Source organism: Bos grunniens, chromosome 6 (assembly GCF_055505025.1).
Source record: "Bos grunniens cultivar Pamir isolate PY7600 chromosome 6, Bosgru_T2T1.0, whole genome shotgun sequence".
NCBI lineage: Eukaryota > Metazoa > Chordata > Mammalia > Artiodactyla > Bovidae > Bos > Bos grunniens.
This window is the reverse complement of record NC_141170.1, coordinates 41,293,771-41,313,126: the sequence shown is the minus strand read 5'-3', so window position 1 is coordinate 41,313,126 and position 19,356 is coordinate 41,293,771.

Here is a 19,356-nt window from a genome sequence, read left to right as displayed (position 1 = left end):
GTGTGGGAAGCTAACAATCTGAGATCAACTTGTTGGTAGGGTCATGCTTCCTCTTGAGGTTCTAGAAAAGAATAAAATTTTTCCTCTTTCTTCTAATGATTACTGCCAATGCTTGGCATTCTTTGGCTTCACTCCAGTATCTGCCTTTGTCTCTGTATGGCCCTTTTCCCTGCTTGTCTGTGTTGTATTTCCAAATTTCCCTCTTAAGTGCACAACAGTCATTGGATTTAGGGTCCAATCTAATCTAGTATGATGTCATCTAAACTTGATTACGTCTGCACATACCTTATTTACAAAAAAAGGTCACATTTTCATGTTCCGAGTGGACATGAATTCTGTGAGATAGTCTTAGTACAAGTGATCAGGTCAATACCAAAGTAAAAGTCACGTTGATACCATCTTCCCACTGATTTTACAAGAGCTGATTGAATGTGTTTGTAAACAATTCTATCATCTTTGGGTTGAAACCTGTTAATCATCTTTCCATGTGCATTATGATTTTCCTGATTCTTCCTGTGCTGAGTAATTTTGGATTTTTACTCTAGACATTTTGAACACTATGCTATGAGGCTTTGTATCTTTTTCAAGTACTACGTCGATGTCTTTGTTTTAGCAGGTAATCAATCCCAGTGGGTACAGGTTTCAGGACCTGACCAACATTTCTTAGCTTGTTCTATTTTTAACAGCTTTATTGTGCTTTTTAGACACATCCTGTGTTTTTGTCACTTATTGGTTTGATCAGCCTGGGACTTGTTTGGGAATCACTCCCATGGTTCATCACTCAAAGCTGTTTGTATGCTATTTAGAACTTCCCAGGTGATGCTAGTGGTAAAGAACCTGCCTGACAATACAGGAGATACAAGAGATGTGGGTTTGACCCCCTGAAGGAGAACATGGCAATCTCCTCCAGTATTTTTGCCTGGAAAATTTCCTGGACAGAGAAGCCTGGCTGACTACACTCCATGGGGTCCCAAAGAGTCAGACATGACCGAGCACAATAGCACACATGCTATTTAGACTCACATCTATGCAAATACATCAGTGGGGTGATCTCAAGAGTTTATATAAAATTTATATGGGGTAGGTTTTCAAGCTGCTTCCTCTCTATGATTCCCTGGGTAATTTTCAGTTCATCAAGGCTTCTCTTAATCTTCCAACCAGAAAGCAGAGGCTCTGTTGACCTCACTGTACCACACACTTCCTGGCATGGAATAGAGTAGGGTGTGCTGTGCTGTGCTTAGTTGCTCATTTGTGTCCAACTCTTTGTGACCCCATGGACTGTAGCTCACCAGGCTCCTCTGTCCATGAGGATTCTCCACGCAAGAATTCAGGAGTGCATTGCCATGCCCTCCTCCAGAGGATCTTCCCAACCCAAGGATTGAACCCAGGTCTCCCGCATTGCAGGTGAATTCTTTACCATCTGAGTCACCAGAGAAGCCCAAGAATACTGGAGTGGATAGCCTATCCCTTCTCCAGGTGATCTTCTTGACCCAGGAATCTTAACTGGGGTCTCCTGCATGGCAGGCAGATTCTTTACCAGTTGAGCTACCAGGGAAGTCCCTAGGGAAGAATGGAGAGAGACAAGTGACAAGGCTTTATCCCACCCCCTTGAGAGCACATTTCCTCTGATTAGAGAGGAAGTTTCTCCTCCCTCTTAACTTTGGGCACTAGTGGGCCCATGCTATCCCCACTATTGCTAGATCTCTTTCCTACCCATCAGTCATAAAATGGAGAACTCCTCCTGGAGCTTTCTCTGTCTTTGTTAATATCCATTAGTGAGTTTCAGACTGCCTTGAGTCCAGGCTAGGAAATAAGGGGGAGAAATGATAAATTCACTAGCAGTCCAATGGCACTAAAATTTGGGGGCTTCTTTTGTCTCTATTTAATTTTAAACTCCTCAGATCACTGCTTCATTAATGATCATTTAGTAGAACAGACAGGGTGAAATATGCTTATTCCTTTTATCTGGAACAAGAATCAACAAAAATGAGATGAACTGGAAATAAATAACAGAAAGATATTGGAAAAACCTCTATATATTTGGAAGTTAAAAGTATATTCTAAATAAACAGCATATATCAGGAATATTAGAATTTATTTTAGACTATTGAAAATAAAACTACAACATCAAAATCTGATGAAAAAATATGAAACAGTGATTAGAGTAAAAACTATACCATTGGAGATTCATACAAGAACAGAAGATATGAAAATCTGTAAACCAAGCTTTAAAGGGTAGCAGAATGTACCCCTCCAAAATATGTCCACTTTGGCATATTGATTATTTTTAACTATAAACATGTCAGTTTAGTTCAGTCACTCAGTCGTGTCTGACACTTTGCAACCCCAATGGACTGCAAAACACTAGGCTTCCCTGTCCATCACCAACACCCGGAGCTTGCTTAAACTCGTGTCCATCGAGTCAATGATGCCATCCAACCATCTCATCCTCTGTTGTCCCCTTCTCTTCTTACTTTCAATCTTTCCCCGCATCAGGGTCTTTTCTAATAAGTCAGCTCTTCACATCAGGGGCCAAAGTACTGGAGTTTCAGCTTCAGCATCAGTTCTTCCAATGAATATTCAGGACTGATTTCCTTTAGGATGGACTGGTTGGATCTACTTGAAGGCCAAGAGTCTCTCAAGAGACTTCTCCAACATTACATTTCAAAAGCATCAATTTTTTGATGCTCAGTTTTCTTTATAGTCCAACTTTCACATCCATACATGAATACTGGAAAAACCATAGCTTTGACTAGATAGACCTTTGTCAGCAAAGCAACAACATCTCTGCTTTTTAATATGCTGTCTAGGTTGGTCATAGCTTTCCTTCGAAGGAGCAAGTGTCTTTAATTTCATGGCTGCAATCACCATCTGCAGTGATTTGGAGCCCCCAAAAATAAAGTCTCACTGTTTCCAATGTTTCTCCATCTATTTGCATGAAGTGGTGGGACTGGATGCCATAATCTTTGGTTTTGGAATGTTGAGTTTTAAGCCAGCTTTTTCACTCTCCTCTTTCACTTTCATCAAAAGGCTGTTTAGTTCTTCTTCGCTTTCTGCCATAAGGGCGGTGTCATCTGCATATCTGAGGTTACTGATATTTCTCCTGGCAATCTTGATACCAGTTTGTGTTTCATCCAGCCTACCATTTCTCATTATGTATTCTGCATAAAAGTTAAATTAGCAGGGTGACAATACACAGCCTTGACATACTCCTATTCCAGTTTGGAACTGGCCTGTTGTCCCATGTCCAGTTCTAACAGTTGCTAGAACTGTTTGATGTGCAAACAGGTTTCTCAGCAGGCAGGTAAGGTGGTCTGGATATTCTCATCTCTTTAAGAATTTTCCACAGTTTGTTGATCCACACAGTCAAAGGATTTGGCATAGTCAGTAAAGCAGAAATAAAAGTTTTTCTGGAATTCTCTTACTTTTTCAATGATCCAACAGATGTTGGTGATTTTATCTCTGGTCCGTCTGCCTTTTCTAAATCCAGCTTGAACATCTGGAAGTTCTTGGTTCATGTAGTGCTGAAGCCTAGCTTGGAGGATCTTGAGAATTATTTTGCTGGAGTTTGAGATAAGTGCAATTGTGCAGGCATTTGAACATTCTTTGGCATTGCCTTTCTTTGGGATTGGAATGAAAACTGACCTTTTTCAGACCTGTGGCCACTGATGAGTTTTCCAAATTTGCTGGCATATTGAGTGCAGCACGTTCACAGCATCATCTTTTAGAATTTGAAATAGCTGAACTGGAATTCCATCACCTCCTCTAACTTTGTTCATCGTGATGCTTCCTAAGGCCCACTTGACTTCAGACTTCAGGATGGCTGGCTCTAGGGGAGTGATCAGATCCTTGTGGTTATCTGAGTCTTTAAGATCTTTTCTGTATAATTCTCCTGTGTATTCTTGCCACCTCTTCTTAATATCTACTGCTTCTATTAGGTCCATACAGTTTCTACCCTTTCTTGTGCCCACCTTTGCCTGAAATGTTCCCTTGGTATGTCTTATTTTCTTAAAGACATCTCTAATCTTTCCCATTCTATTGTTTCCTCTATTTCTTTGCACGAATCACGTAGGAAGGCTTTCTTATCTCTTGCTATTCTTCAGAACCCTGCATTCAGATAGATATATCTTTTCTTTTCTTCTTTGCCTTTAGATTCTCTTCTTTTCTCAGTTATTTGGAAGACCTCCTCAGGCAACCATTTTGGCTTTTTACATTTCTTTTTCTTGGGGATATTTTGATCATGACCTCCTGTACAATGTTATGAGCCTCTGTCCATAGTTCTTCTGGCACTCTGTCTATCATATCTAGTACCTTAAATCTATTTCTCACTTCCACTGTATAATCATAAGGAATTTTATTTACATCATATATGAATGATCTAGTGGTTTTCCCTACTTTCTTCAACTTAAGCCTGAATTTTCCAATAAGGAGTTCATGATCTGAGCCACAGTCATCTTCCAGTCTTGTTTTTGCTGACCACATAGAGCTTCTCCATCTTTGGCTGCAAAGAATATGATCAATCTGATTTCGGTGTTGACCATCTGGTAATGTCCAGGCATAGAGTCACTTGACATACAGCATTTGAAATATAGCAAATTGAGGGAGAAGCCCTTTCTGAACTTTCTCTATATACTTAATGACAGACCTTCTAAAAGTGACTCAGTTGTCATAAATCTCCTCCCCAGGAGTTTCATCACCAGGGAAAATTGACATTGTCATAGATGAGACTAGAAATTGACACCACACCAGAAAAACTGTCTCAGAATATCATATTTCCCATGTCTTCTTCTAAGGGCCCATTCATCTTTCCAAAAAGTTATCTGCTCTCCCCTAGGAAACCTACAAGTACCTACCCTTTTCCTACTGAGATGGTACTTATGGCTGAATTCTAAACTACTTCTTTGAGTTAGATTCATTTTCCCTAGGTGTCTCACATGAAGCACATGTGATAAAAAAAAAAAAATTTTTTTTTGGCTCATCTGTCTTTTATTACAGGGATCTTAGCTAACACTCAGAAACTGAAAAGTAAATGTATTAGTCACTCGGTCATATCTAACTCTTTGTGCCCCCATGGGTTGTAGCTCACCAGGCTCCTTTGTCCATGGAATTTTCCAGCAAGAATACTGGAATGGAGAGCCATTCCCTTCTCCAGGGGATCTTTCTGACCCAGGGATCAAACCTTGGTCTCCTGCATTGCCAGCAGATTCTTTACTGTCTGAGCCAGCAGGAAAGCCCGAGATATAGAAGGGTAGAAGAGAAATTGTTTTTTCTCTTCAACAGTTTCTGCCTTCAGAAACTGGATAAATGAGAAATATACAAGCCCAAAGCAAGGGGAAGAAAGGAGATAATAAAGGCAAAAGCAGAAATCAGTACAATTTAAAACAGAAAAGAAACAATAAAGAAAATTAAGGAAACCCAGTGTTGTTCTTTGAAAAGATACATAAGTCAACCTACGTATTGCTAAGATGATGATAGAGCAGACATGGTGAGAAGTAGTCAGATTCTGGATATATTTTGATGTAGAGCCTCGAGGATGTTTTATGTACTAGCAGAAGGCTGTGAGGAAAAGAACCAAAGATTTCTTCAAGGGCTTAGGCCTAAACAACTAGATAAAACATTTGCCATGTAAAAGAAGGACTAAAGAATGAGCACTTTTCAAAAGGTTGGGGATTGGTTTTTTCCACACCTAACAGAGGAACCCATTATATATTACTCAAATTTAAACCCACCTCTTGAGAAACCTATATGCAGGTCAGGAAACAACAGTTAGAACTGGACATGGAACAGACTGGTTCCAAATAGGAAAAGGAGTACATCAAGGCTGTATATTGTCACCCTGCTTATTTAACTTATATGCAGAGTACATCATGAGAAACACTGGGCTGGACGAAGCACAGCTGGAATCAAGATTGCCAGGAGAAATATCAGTAACCTCAGATATGCAGATGACACCACCCTTATGGCAAAAATTGAAGAGGAACTAAAAAGCCTCTTGATGAAAGTGAAAGAGGAGAGTGAAAAAGTTGGCTTAAAGCTCAACATTCAGAAAACGAAGATCATGGCATCTGGTCCCATCACTTCATGGGAAATAGATGGGGAAACAGTGGAAACAGTGGCTGACTTAATTTTTTTGGGCTCCAAAATCACTGCAGATGGTGATTCCAGCCATGAAATTAAAAGACGTTTACTCCTTGGAAGGAAACTTATGACCAACCTGGATAGCATATTGAAAAGCAGAGACATTACTTTGCCAACAAAAGTCTGTCTAGTCAAGGCTATGGTTTTTCCAGTGGTCATGTATGGATGTGAGAGTTGGACTGTGAAGAAAGCTGAGCACCGAAGAATTGATGCTTTTGAACTTTGGTGTTGGAGAAGACTCTTGAGAGTCCCTTGGACTGCAAGGAGATCCAACCAGTCCATCCTAAAGGAGATCAGTCCTGGGTGTTCATTGGAAGGACTGATGCTAAAGCTGAAACTCCAATACTTTGGCCATCTCATGCGAAGAATTGACTCATTGGAAAAGACTCTGATATTGGGAGTGATTGAGGGCAGGAGAAGAAGGGGACGACAGAGGATGAGATAGCTGGATTCCATCACCAACTCAATGGACATGAGTCAGAGTGAACTCCGGGAGTTGGTGATGGACAGGGAGGCCTGGTGTGCTGTGATTCATGGGGTGGCAAAGAATCAGACACAACTGAGTGACTGAACTGAACTGAAGATTATTCATATCTCATGTAACACAATATTTGGGGAGATTCAAGTTCCCATATTTATGTTCTACTTCTGGCACATGTTTTCCATCATCAGTGTCACCTATTGACGTTCAGATGAGACCTAATCCAGCATACACAGGCAAACTCGAGTTAGAATTAAAAAGTCAAGTTCTCTCGAAAGGAGCCCTTTCAATTGTCACCAAGTAGCTACACCAGAAGTCCCATGCAATAGTTTCATATGTATTACATTACTTATAATTAGTTGCATGACCACCCCTATTACAAAGAAAACTAAACAATGCATTATTATCTTATACTGGGCATTGACTTTTCCAACTAAAATTAGAGGTGCAGGGGTCACAGCATAAGACTTTCGTGAGATGAAGAAGAGATGGAGATTGAGATATATATAGAACTACATGGAAATGAAATTTGGCAATGAGAAAATCTTAGAAATTTTGTGATTGATGTGATACAGGACACAGTGGCATGGAAGCAGCATGAAAAATGCTAACCATTTGTAGTAAGTGAAGTAGATGAAGGTGATATAAAGGCAGCATTCTAGAGATCTGGCCTATTCAAGAACTCAGTTAGATGGAAATCAGTATTCTAAAAGAGAAAATTCAGGTGTTATTGAACAGGATAGAAATAAGAGGAAAATGGTGAAAAAAATGAAAAACTAAATATTGTCAATGCTATTGATAGAGTGCTGCAAATCAAATTTCAATTATACAACAGTTACTCTACAAGGTCCCCAGTACAAATGGAATGGTGTCATATCTTTATCATTAATTATCAGTAATTATCAATTGTTGGTAATATTGGTCATTATTAAATATATTTTGCCAAGTAATTTAGCCAAAGAAAAATCATTGCATTTACTTCTAGATGCCTTTGAGTCTGAAGATTTATTTTTAGCCACCAAATATAGGAGGGAAAAAATCATTTTAGGTCACTCTGCTTAAATGGAAATACTATTTATATGCTAATAATTATAAAGCAATGACAATAGTCTGTGAAGGCTATGCTTTTATTAATATAGTATAACAAGTAAGATGAACACAATGTTATGTGTGTGAGTGGTGTTTTGTTGGCTCAATATATTTTTGTTTGGTATATAAGACAGAAAGGGATTAACATTTTATATTTGTATCATTATAAAATTACCTCTTTGAAGGGTAGCTTATTTCATCATCCATACCAGTGATGAGGAAATGTCTAAGAGGAAATCCATATGGAAGTATTTAGAAGAATATAGGAGATAACAGGGCAATTTTTTTCATGATTAGTTCCTACTATTATTTAAATCTACCCATAAAATAGTTGTCCAAAAAAATCCCTATTTCTGTTTTTTTTTTTTTTTTTTTTTTTAAAGACTCTTAGCCCATAAGAAAGAAACCCAAAATATTTTTTCTTGGGACTACATAACTTGACTCAACATTATAGAAATACCTGAGTTGTCATTAATAGCTTCCTTTACCTTCTATTAAAACTAAGTTGCTAGAGGAATTGCTTAACATAGGTTTGAAAATGATTGCAAATATCAACAACTGATTCAGTAACTACTAGAATAGTTTTTTTACTTAAATCTATACTATTTTACAGCTTCTAAATGAATCTAAGGTTGCAACAGTTTTATAAGAACAGGGACTTTAAAAGATAATACTTTCACATTCCACAATGATAGCATCACCGACTCAATGGATATGAATTTGAGCAAATTCCAGGGTGCAGTGAAGGACAGTGAAGCCTGGCGTGCTGCAGTCCATGGGGTTGTGAAGAGTCAGACACAACTTAGCAACTCAACAACAACAACCTCATTCTCATGGCCTAAGAACCATCTGGAAGAACTCTCCAACGAAAGTATTTTACTCCATGGCTATATGCCATTTTCTATAAATGAAGAACTGAGACTTCATAATATAAACAAAAGGGAAACATGTAATAAAAGTTGAGCAATGTATTAAAAGGGAAACTGCCCTTTAGAGATAATGGATCTATTCTCTACTCCATGCATGAATGCAACTCTCATTAACGTTAATGGAAGTTATGCGTAAGCATCAAGAAAATATACCTGGTATAATGGATTTCCAGAATGTGTAATGGCATCTAATGTATTCCTGGCGTAGCTATGTCTTTATGCAGCCAAATAAGAGTATTCCTAAAATTTGGGGATAGAGATAAGCATTTAATGGAAGAATTTTAAAGTAGAAAGAAAGTCTGAGAATATAATAATATCTTTGCATTTTTCTTCTCTCTTAAAAAAACTCCTTACAGTCACTGGTAATTTCTCTCCTACAATTGCGTGGATCTTAAGAGTCTAGTTTCAAAGCAATGATGTCACCTAATCAATTAACTGATCTCCAGCACCATATTGGACATCTACTGACCTGGTGAGTTCATCTTTCAGTGTCCTATCTTTTTGCCTTTTCATACTGTTCATGGGGTTCTCAAGGCAAGAATATGAAGTGGCTTGCCATTCCCTTCTCCACTGGACCATGATTGCTGGGAAAAATATCAGTAACCTCAGATATGCAGATAACACCAACCTTATGGCAGAAAGTGAAGAAGAACTAAAGAGTATCTTGATGAAAGTGAAAGATGAGAGTGAAAAAGTTGGCTTAAAACTCAACATTCAGAAAACCAAAATCATGATATCTGGTCCCATCACTTTATGGGAAATAGATGGGGAAACAGTGGAAACAGTGACTGACTTTATCTTTTTGAGCTCCAAAATCACTATAGATGGTGACTGCAGCCAGGAAATTAAAAGATGCTTGCTCCTTGGAAGAAAAGTTATGACCAACCTAGAAAGCATATTAAAAAGTAGAGACATTACTTTGCCAACAAAGATCCATCTAGTCAAAGCTATGGTTTTTCCAGTAGTCATGTATGGATGTGAAAGTTGGACTATAAAGAAAACAGCATCTAAAAATTGATGATTTTGAACTGTGGTGTTGGAGAAGAGTCCCTTGGACTGCAAGGAGATCCAACCAGTTCATCCTAAAGGAAATTAGTCCTAAATATTCATTGGAAGGACTGATGTAGAAGCTGAAACTCCAATACTTTGGCCACCTGATGTGAAGAACTGATCCACTGGAAAATACCCTGATGTTGGGATAGATTGAAAGCGGGAGAAGGGGATGACAGAGAATGAGATGGTTGGATGGCATCACCAACTTGATGGACATGAGTTTGAGTAAGCTACGGGAGTTGGTAATGGACAGGGAAGCCTGGCGTGCTGCAGTCCATGCGGTCACAAAGAGTCAGACATGACTGAGCAACTGAACTGAACTGAATCAGTTAACTAAGGTAACTTATAATCACAATGCCTGACACAAAGTTAGTGCTCATAAAAGTTTAGTAGCGTTCCCAATCTTACTTGGATACTACATATAAAAATTCCCCACAATAGTAGCTATCAGTAATCCAGAAATCTTTTTTCTATAAATTCAAAGGTTCCTGATTATAGATTATCTGTTGATGTTTTGGTAGCTTAGTTAGCTGCCCAAAGCTTTTTTTTTTTTTTTTTACTGTGGAATTTTTAAAAATCAGATTGTCATAACATTCAAGTAAATAGAAAATTTTATTGAGCAAATTAAAACTTACCTAATTCCTTTGTGGCTCAGCTGGTAAGGTATCTGCCTGCAATGCGGGAGAGCTGGGCTCAATCCCTGGGTTAGGACGATCCCCTGGAGAAAGGAAAGGCTACCCACTCCAGTATTCTGGCCTGGAGAATTCCATGGACTGTTTAGACCATGAGGTTACGAAGAGTCGGACATGACTGAGTAACTTTCACTTCACTTTCACTTAATTTATTGAACAGTCAAGTTGGATACTAGTATGATGCTCAAAATGTAAACCAGGGCAGTTTTGTTAACCCTTCGCCTAAATATCTTCCACAATTTTTGGCAGAGACATTATGTCAGCTGAACATAGTACTTATGTTCAGAAACTCTTCAGAACAGCCTCTCTATATAACTAATCTACATTCAATCATATGACAGAGAATAGCTAACTATTTTGAAATAAACTATTTCAGCGTTCTTGGTCTTGGTTTTTGTTTACATAACTAATTACTCATTTCATCTAAGGAGGCATTCTTATCTGTTTCACACTGATATATTAGTTTTTCCTCAATTTTGCTCTGTAATTTTTTCCTATTCAAATCCTTGAGAGCTTCCCAAACACATATCTTGCTTCTTCTTCAATAATGGAGACTCAGTAGGTCTGCCCCTCTCTTCCTCCCTCCTTCCCTTTTGCCTTTTGCTTTCCTTTCTGTCGACTCTACATAGGGTGTAAGCATTTTTCTCCCTTTTTCCCATCTAAAATGGTGGGACAATTCTATTGAAGTTTTGAAGAATAGTGAATAGAGACAAAACTGACTTAACACTCATGTAAACACTGTCATATTTTCCTTGGTAGTCACTTGTATACTACCAAAATATTTTGAGAAAGATTGAAGCCATGCCTTTTGAGATCTACAATTTGAGAAAGGAGGAAAAATGGAAATTCTGGCCAAGAGTCTGGAAATAGGATAGATCAAACAAGGTGTAAAGGGAGCTGACAAGAATAGAACTAGTGTGATTAAAAATTTCTTGTATGCCTGACATTTTAAGTATTAAGTAGTATTGCCATATATTTACTGATGATATTGCCATGTAGTATTATCCAGAGAAACTGAAGCTCAGAGGGATTTAGAAAATTTCCCAGACAGAAACATGGTAAGTGTGTGTGTGTGTGTGCGTGTGTGTGTGTGTGTAATTTGACTCCAAAGCTCCTGAACTTTCCACAGCTAGGAAAGACTGCCTCATTAATAAAATGGAATTTTATTGGTTACATTCTCTGTCTCCTGAGTAGGTCATCCAAACCATAAAATTAGAGTTTTTGGTCTCCTACCAAACTTCCAACTATTCATACCCTACACCACATAATATGTACACTAGAAAATAACATCTTCCAATTTTCAAAAGTCTCTAGTGGGCAAATTATTTCATATTTCTTAATAAATGTACACCATTCTTAATCCCATGTACAATATCTTTTCAAGGGCATGTTACTCCATTATGATTCAGAAGAACAAATTTTTCCACAATTTCCTCATGTAAAATGAGGTTAACCTGCCCTTCTCATACAATTGTTGAAGGACAAAATTTATGCAAACTAAACATGTTTGCTGGTGACAGCTATTTTGTAACTTTTCTTTTCTATGACCTAAAATAATACTTTGTGCATATTTCTAAGTAAACATTGAATGGGTGACCTTTGACCTCTTCATTCCGCATATAGCTCCAAAGAAGAAATACCATGTAAACCATTACCTATTGTATTACAAATAAAAAAATCCATTTTTAGTGTCCTAAATACTTTAGGACAGGTAACTACTCTACCATTCTCATTACATCTGTTAATTTTGAATTTAAAGAAGCACTGTGGCATAATAGAAAAAGCATGGGCAATCCTAAAAAAACATTCGTTCAAGTCCCCTAAAATACTTATTATATAGTTTATAATCTTTACTTAAGGTTAAATAATTTGTTTGTGCTTCAGTATCCACAGCTACAAAATTGGAACTGAATATTTACCCCATTGATTTGTTAAGATGAAAAAACACTGTACCTGTTCCATATTATGCAAAAAATAAATTATTGTTACTATTGTTATGATAGTAATTATCATCACTATCAACAGTATTCAAGTCAATACAATGAGGCTAGAAAGAATTACTTCATAATCTAGCATTTATATGCACATTTTACTAAAATGTGTTTTTTAGGTTGTGAACAATACTGCTAATTGATGGGCATTGAGTTAATTAGGGTACACAAAGCACCAATTGCAGAGAACAAAAAAGAATCCCTAACATGAATGTCTCACAATTTAGAGTACATTTGTAATACCGTCTATTATAGGGTATGGGTTCTATCAGCACAGCACTATAGGATATTTCCCTGCAAAATCTAAATTTATATACCCAAATAATAAATCTGTGGTTTTGGAAACTTAAAATAACCAAAACATTTCCCTTTTTTTATTTCCCTTTCTTCATTTCCAGAAATTTAGAGTTTGTTTAGTATTCCAAGCAAATAAAATAATTTGCTAATTTTCCCCACTTATTTCATTGTTTTCTTCTTTCATCCTATTCCCCAAACTCTATCACTGAGTTCCTTTACTTGTCTCAAAAACTCATTTATTCTATAATATAAAATAGAAAGATTAGATTAAAATTACAGTATTATTTGTGGAAAGAAAAAGGGTGTTATTTAGCATTTAGTTTAAATCAAAGTACCAGATCATCTAATGTGCATGCTCAGTCACTCAGTTGTGTCTGACTCTTTGCAACCCCACAGATTATAGCCTGCCAGACTTCTCTGTCCAGGGAACTTCCCACACAAGAATACTGGATGGGTTAAATCATCTAATTAGCACACGAAAATTTGGTCACCAAAAATCTGACCAATTTATGAATGGCTTCTTTGCCGAATTTTCATAGCTGCATTTTTACAAACACCCTAAGTATTGTCTCAATGCTTAGAGAAAAATATAACTGCCAGATTCAAAACAGAAGCACTAAATGCACAGAAAATCAGCTATCTAATCTAAAAACCATACATTATGATTTTATCCCAAATTTCTTATCAATTTAAAATGCTTAATATTAATAATAGATAAAAAGACCGAGAATGCTAACTTGTGGAAAGACCTATCACAACCATATACATATGTCTCCTAAAAATAAGAACACCAGCTATATTTGCTTAGGAGTCAGAAGTAAAATACTCATCTTTCCATTTTGACCCATATATACCAATGTATTATACCTTCATGTTTACTTACCAAACAATATTCCAGTCAACATCTTAGCCATACACCTCCAATCTTTGCTTAGTGTAATGGATTCTGAATATACCTTAGAGAATTGTTTTTTGGTCTATTCTAAACTCACCTTACACTATACCATGTTTCTTTTCTAGTCTGAATAGTAAATCCTTATATTTGATGGATTAAAGCAATGCTTTTTTTATTAAAAACACATACTGAAAAAAATAAACTTAAGAAAGTATAAGGACTGACTCTGTAAATTGGAACATATGAAGCTCAAAGCACAAAAGAGAGTGGAATTCCATTAAAATAAGTATAATTTAAAAGTCAAATTTAAATATATGCAGAAAGCATATGAAATTGTGTGTATTTTAACCATCAAGAGCAGACAATATTATTTGCCTCAAAATTGTTAAGTTCTTTAATGAAATAATATAATGTTTAAAATATGGGGAAAACCACTATAAAAACTGAGTAGTGTTACTATGACAACAGAAAACCATTCAACTAGTCTTAGACTAAGAAAAGTGAAAATAGATTCTTGCTTCATGAGAAATAATATTAAATAGGAATATGCAATATTCTAGTTATGCTTTTGACTTAATAAATATTCTATAATATTTAAAAGCACATTTCTTATAGAAACATATATACTGAGTCTTTGGAAATAATGTTTTTAAAAATTAAGAGAACATGACTCTAAATCTGAAGAAACATATGTTTCTTGGGATAAAGATGGCACATCAATGTATTGCATTTTTTGCTTCATTTAACATATATTTATTAGGCTTCTACTATGCTCCAGCACCGTGATAGGTACTGTGGAAAAAAATGATAAACAAACAACACAATCCTTATTATCTTGGAGAGAAAATGAAGTAGGATAAAAAGACACTAATCATTTAATCATAACTATAAGATCTCGGAATATACTGTTCCTCCTGATGGAAAGGGGATAGGGCAGAATTTCTGATACAGAGAGAATGTATGGTGAATTCTAAAAACTGTTTAAAAAAAAAAAAAAACCCAGTATAGGCCCAATCATACAGGCTTTTGTAAACAAGTTAAGACTTTTATTTTTAGTCTAAAGGCAATAGAAAACTATTGAAGTGCTAATCAGTTCAGTGAAATGATATTTTTATCTCAGAAAAAATTAAATTTCAGACTGTATTACTCACTTTTGTTATAGAAACTAATATCAAAAGCTTATAAAACAACAAAAGGTTTGTATATGAATAGTGGCAGTCAGTTGTAGCTCAGTGCTGGTTGTCAGGATAAACTTTTACTCCCCAAGATTTTTTCATTTTCAGTTCAGGCTGAAAGATTAGCTCCTATCTGGCACACCTCCTCTCATAGCACATCAAGAACATCTCTCAGCATTGCATAATATTCTAAAAGCCTCCATCTCAAAGTGAAAAGATCTCTTTTGCTCTGATTTCCTTGTCTCTCACAAGTCACATAGCCAAGACTGACCAAGTGGTCAGAAAGTATTTAAACTAATGAGAAGGTTGGCAACCACCTGGCAAGGACATAGAAAGGGGAATATGTAATTCTTCATTAGAGACAGTAGAGAAGAGTTAGGAAAAGTAAAATAATCTACAAGTGTTTAAATATACTTTTGTGACTAATGAATAAAAGTATAAGATCATATAGCAAGGTCATAGCATTCTTAAAATCACCTTGCTTGTTACTTAGGTATGAGAAAACAAGTTGGTCGACGTATCATGAATGAAACATTTAGAGGAGGTATTCAAGGATGACTACACCAGTAATAATTTGAAAGCATATACAACTTCATAAAATATGTATTCCCCGATAGAAAAGAAAACAAAATTAAAAGTCATCTCTGCTAATAGATTTCAAGACTTGCATTTGTAACCCATATGTACTTATTGTTTTATCTACAGAAAACAATTTAATCTCAAAGATTTCATAACCAGAACATTAGGGCTTATGATTATTTGTGCCCATGCAAATCAAAAGTATACACAGCACTATTTCATGTAAATAAGCATTAAAATTTAGCCAACCACTTCCTATAAAAAAATGTAGTTAATTCTTGAACATAGAGTAATGGTTTGGCACTTAAAATATGAATCATATTTTATTTGAGAATTCATAGTTTAACTTCTTCAGATATAACCAAAATCTGTGTACTAAGGTAATATTATATTCATTTTGTAATTTTTAATGAAGGAATTTTTAAACCAACAAACGATTATCCCTCACCACCAGAAAATTTGCCTAGTGATGACCTCCTGGGAGTTTCACCAGTCTGTCTAGAAATTTAAATACCTGCTGTCTGATCAAAGTGTCCCCAAGCACAGGATTTTTAAAAGTATCATATTCATACTAGCAAATACTAGTTTTTTTAAGAATTATGCCGTGAAAGGTTATTTTTGTTAAATACTATGCCATTTTAAAAATGACCCATTTGTACTATATTAGCTTTCTATTGCTAAAGGACAAATTACTCACCTTTAGCTATTTACAACCATTCTAATGTATCATACAAATTTCCTTGGGTCAAGAATGTAAGTACCATTTAGATGGCTCCCCAGCCTCAGAATCTCACCAGACTGAAATCAAGGTGTTAGCCAGAACTGCAATCTCATTTTAGTCTCAGATCGTCTTCCAAACTTACTGGTTGTTGGCAGAATTCAGTCCCTGTTGCTGCAGAGAAGGAAGTCTCCCTTTTCTTGCTAGCCGTAAAATGGAATACTCTCAACTCTTAGAGGCTACCCTCAGGACCCTGCCAAAGGTCCCAATCCAATAGGCAGTTCACGATGTGGTAGTTGGCTTCCTCAAAGACAGCAGGAAAATCTGCTGCTTGACTCTGACTTCTTTGAAGGATTCAAATTATTACATCAGGCTCACATAGTAAAATCTCTGTTTTGATTAGTTCAAAATCAACTGATGGGGGACCTTATTCATATCTACAATATCTCTTCTACCATATAAGGTCACACAATCACGGCAATGATATACCATCATATTCACAGGTCCAAACCACCCAGACCTAAGGGAGGGAATGGAATCTTCAAAGCCATCTGAGAATTCTGTCTACTACACAGGGTTATATATATATATATATATTTTTTTTTTTTCCAAATGACCCTGCTGACTCAACAATCTAAAATGTAGATATATAAATTCAACTGTACACAATCAATTATAAGTGCTATTTGACAAGCAATATGCCTGGAAAATCCTTCAGGGGAAAAAATATTTGCAATATATACCATGTTGAGAAAGCTTCTCTAAAAAACTCAGTTCATATGTTTATACATTTAAACTTAAAATAATTTTATTATAAACAGTGACTGAATCAGAGAGGTCCAAAACGAAGTTAAGGTGAGTTTTTTAATCACTCTACTCCCACACATTCCTCCAGCTCAATCTTTTCCTTTTTCTTATTCCCTTTCCTCTGTGGATGATCCTGCATGGAAAATCTCTGCTCGGAACCTCAAAAGATATGGAATTAGTAAAAACCATCATCCTGCTATAATCTGAGTTCCTGAAAAGAGTGATCTAGGTTTCCAGTAAACAAGCAAACAAATCAATGAGAGAGACTGTGTGTGTGAGAGAGAAAGACAGAGTATTGGCTGGCAACCCTAATCTTACCCCCAACCAATGTAAGTCCTAAAGTCTGTGTTTCAAATTGAATGCTCAGACCTGAAGACACACGTTCCCCTAAAATCCTCTGTGCAAACCTAACAGCTTTATTCACTGGAAACAACGCAAAAGTGCTTCAACAAGTGTCTGATAAACAAAACTTGTACCTGCACACAACAGAACATGACTCAGCAACACAAAGGACAAGCTGTCAACTCCTATAACAGCAAGGGTAACCTTAATGAATTTTTCTAAATGAAAGAGACCAGAACCAAAGAGTTCATTCTTTAAGATTCTATGTATATGACATTCTAGCAAAACTATTGCATCATTGGTTTCCAGGAGTCAAGGGTGGAAGGAATATTAACTGAGGGGGCTACACAGGGACAATTAAGGTACCACTGAACACAAGTCTCCTGGAAAATGGCAGATCAAGATGACAAAGTGTTAATAGATGATTTTCCCGCTGGAAAAAAATTTGAATGCTCAGCAAATTCCAAAATTTACATTTATTTTTCTTAGTTTCAAATTCTTAAGGCAGCTTTATATATTTAAAAATGTGTGTATGTATCTGAACCTATTTTTTGTTTCATTAAGAGTTTGTAACAAACTGAATATCTGAGGGTGAAAATTGATAAATATTAAATGATGAAGGAAATCATTACCTTTTAATGTAAGTACAAAAATTCTAAAGCTAATAAGGGATAAAAACCTAGACTATTGAGTTGCCATTTATTACTGAAAAATCATCTAATTTCAGCATAAGTCACAGTATAAATATTTAATTGTTTATCAAAAGTATTCAAGGGAGAGATGAGCTTTTAGGTACATTCTGCAGGTAGGCATAAGGAAGTGCTAAACTATTCAATTCAATTAGAACTTGAAAGCTGCCCACTTTGAGATTCGTTGCCAGTTTGAATTGATTGACATTCACTGTTTTATATTTCTGTGATTTTTTTATTGTTTATAAGATTCTTTCACTTTTACTATGCTTTATTTTTACTCTATTATAAAATACATGGTTTTGTAAAATATCATGTAGGAAACGAGATGCCAGTCCAGGTTCGATGCACGATACTGGATGCTTGGGGCTGGTGCACTGGGATGACCCAGAGGGATGGTATGGGGAGGGAGGAGGGAGGAGGGTTCAAGATGGGGAGCACATGTATACCTGTGATGGATTCATTTTGATATTTGGCAAAACTAATACAATTATGTAAAGTTTAAAAATAAAATAAAATTAACAAAAAATAAATAAAATACATGGTTCAGATTCAAAAATATGAAGATACAAGCTATAGCTATAGTTTTACCACAATAAAAAGATGAACCTAGATATATAAGAAGAAAGATTAAAACCTAACTTTAAACTGTAAGAAATGTCTGTCCTTCACACTTGCAAAAATATGAAAAATGGATGGCAAAATATACTGAATTCTCACTGTACCACTTTAATACTAAGAGAAATTCAGCAGAAAAAAGCTTATCTGTCATTTTACCTGAGATGTTTGGAAGGTGAAAATAGAGAAAGGATCTAGGTGATCACTTGCTCTGATCCCTTAAGGACTGCATTATAGAAAGATTTCACAGTATCCCTTCATTCATCAATAAAATGATTAGATATTTAAATATTCAGAAATGTATTAATAATGCTGAAAATATTTTATCAGTTTTTCCTACAAACCATTAAACATCATTCTAATATTTAAGATAAGAGCAAATAATTAAGACAGCACTAAAAATCAGATAATCTTTTAAAACTTTTTTTCCTTTGTACATTTACTTGAGTAAAATTGACCTTTTTTGATGTTCATTAAAGAAATTGTAACACATTCTTGTAACCACCACCACAAGTAGGGTCCAGCATAGTTTATCACCCCCCAAAAAAAACTGCTTCAGTCTATCCCTTATAGTTACAGCATGCTCCAGCCCCTGACAAGTACTGATTTGTTCTTTTGACTATAGCCTTGCCTTTTCCAGAATGTCACATAAATGAAAAATGCAGTATGTGACCTTTACATGTGGATGTTATATGTGGGTAGATACAAACAAGAGTAATTAAAAAAAAAAAACCTTAATAAAATCATGTAGAGCTCATTAAAATAACTATGGAAACATGCCCACAGACTTGGAACTGAAGATAAATCAGTTTTATAATATATGAGGTCAGAACAAAAGGCTAGAAATGGTGCCTTCTTTCAAA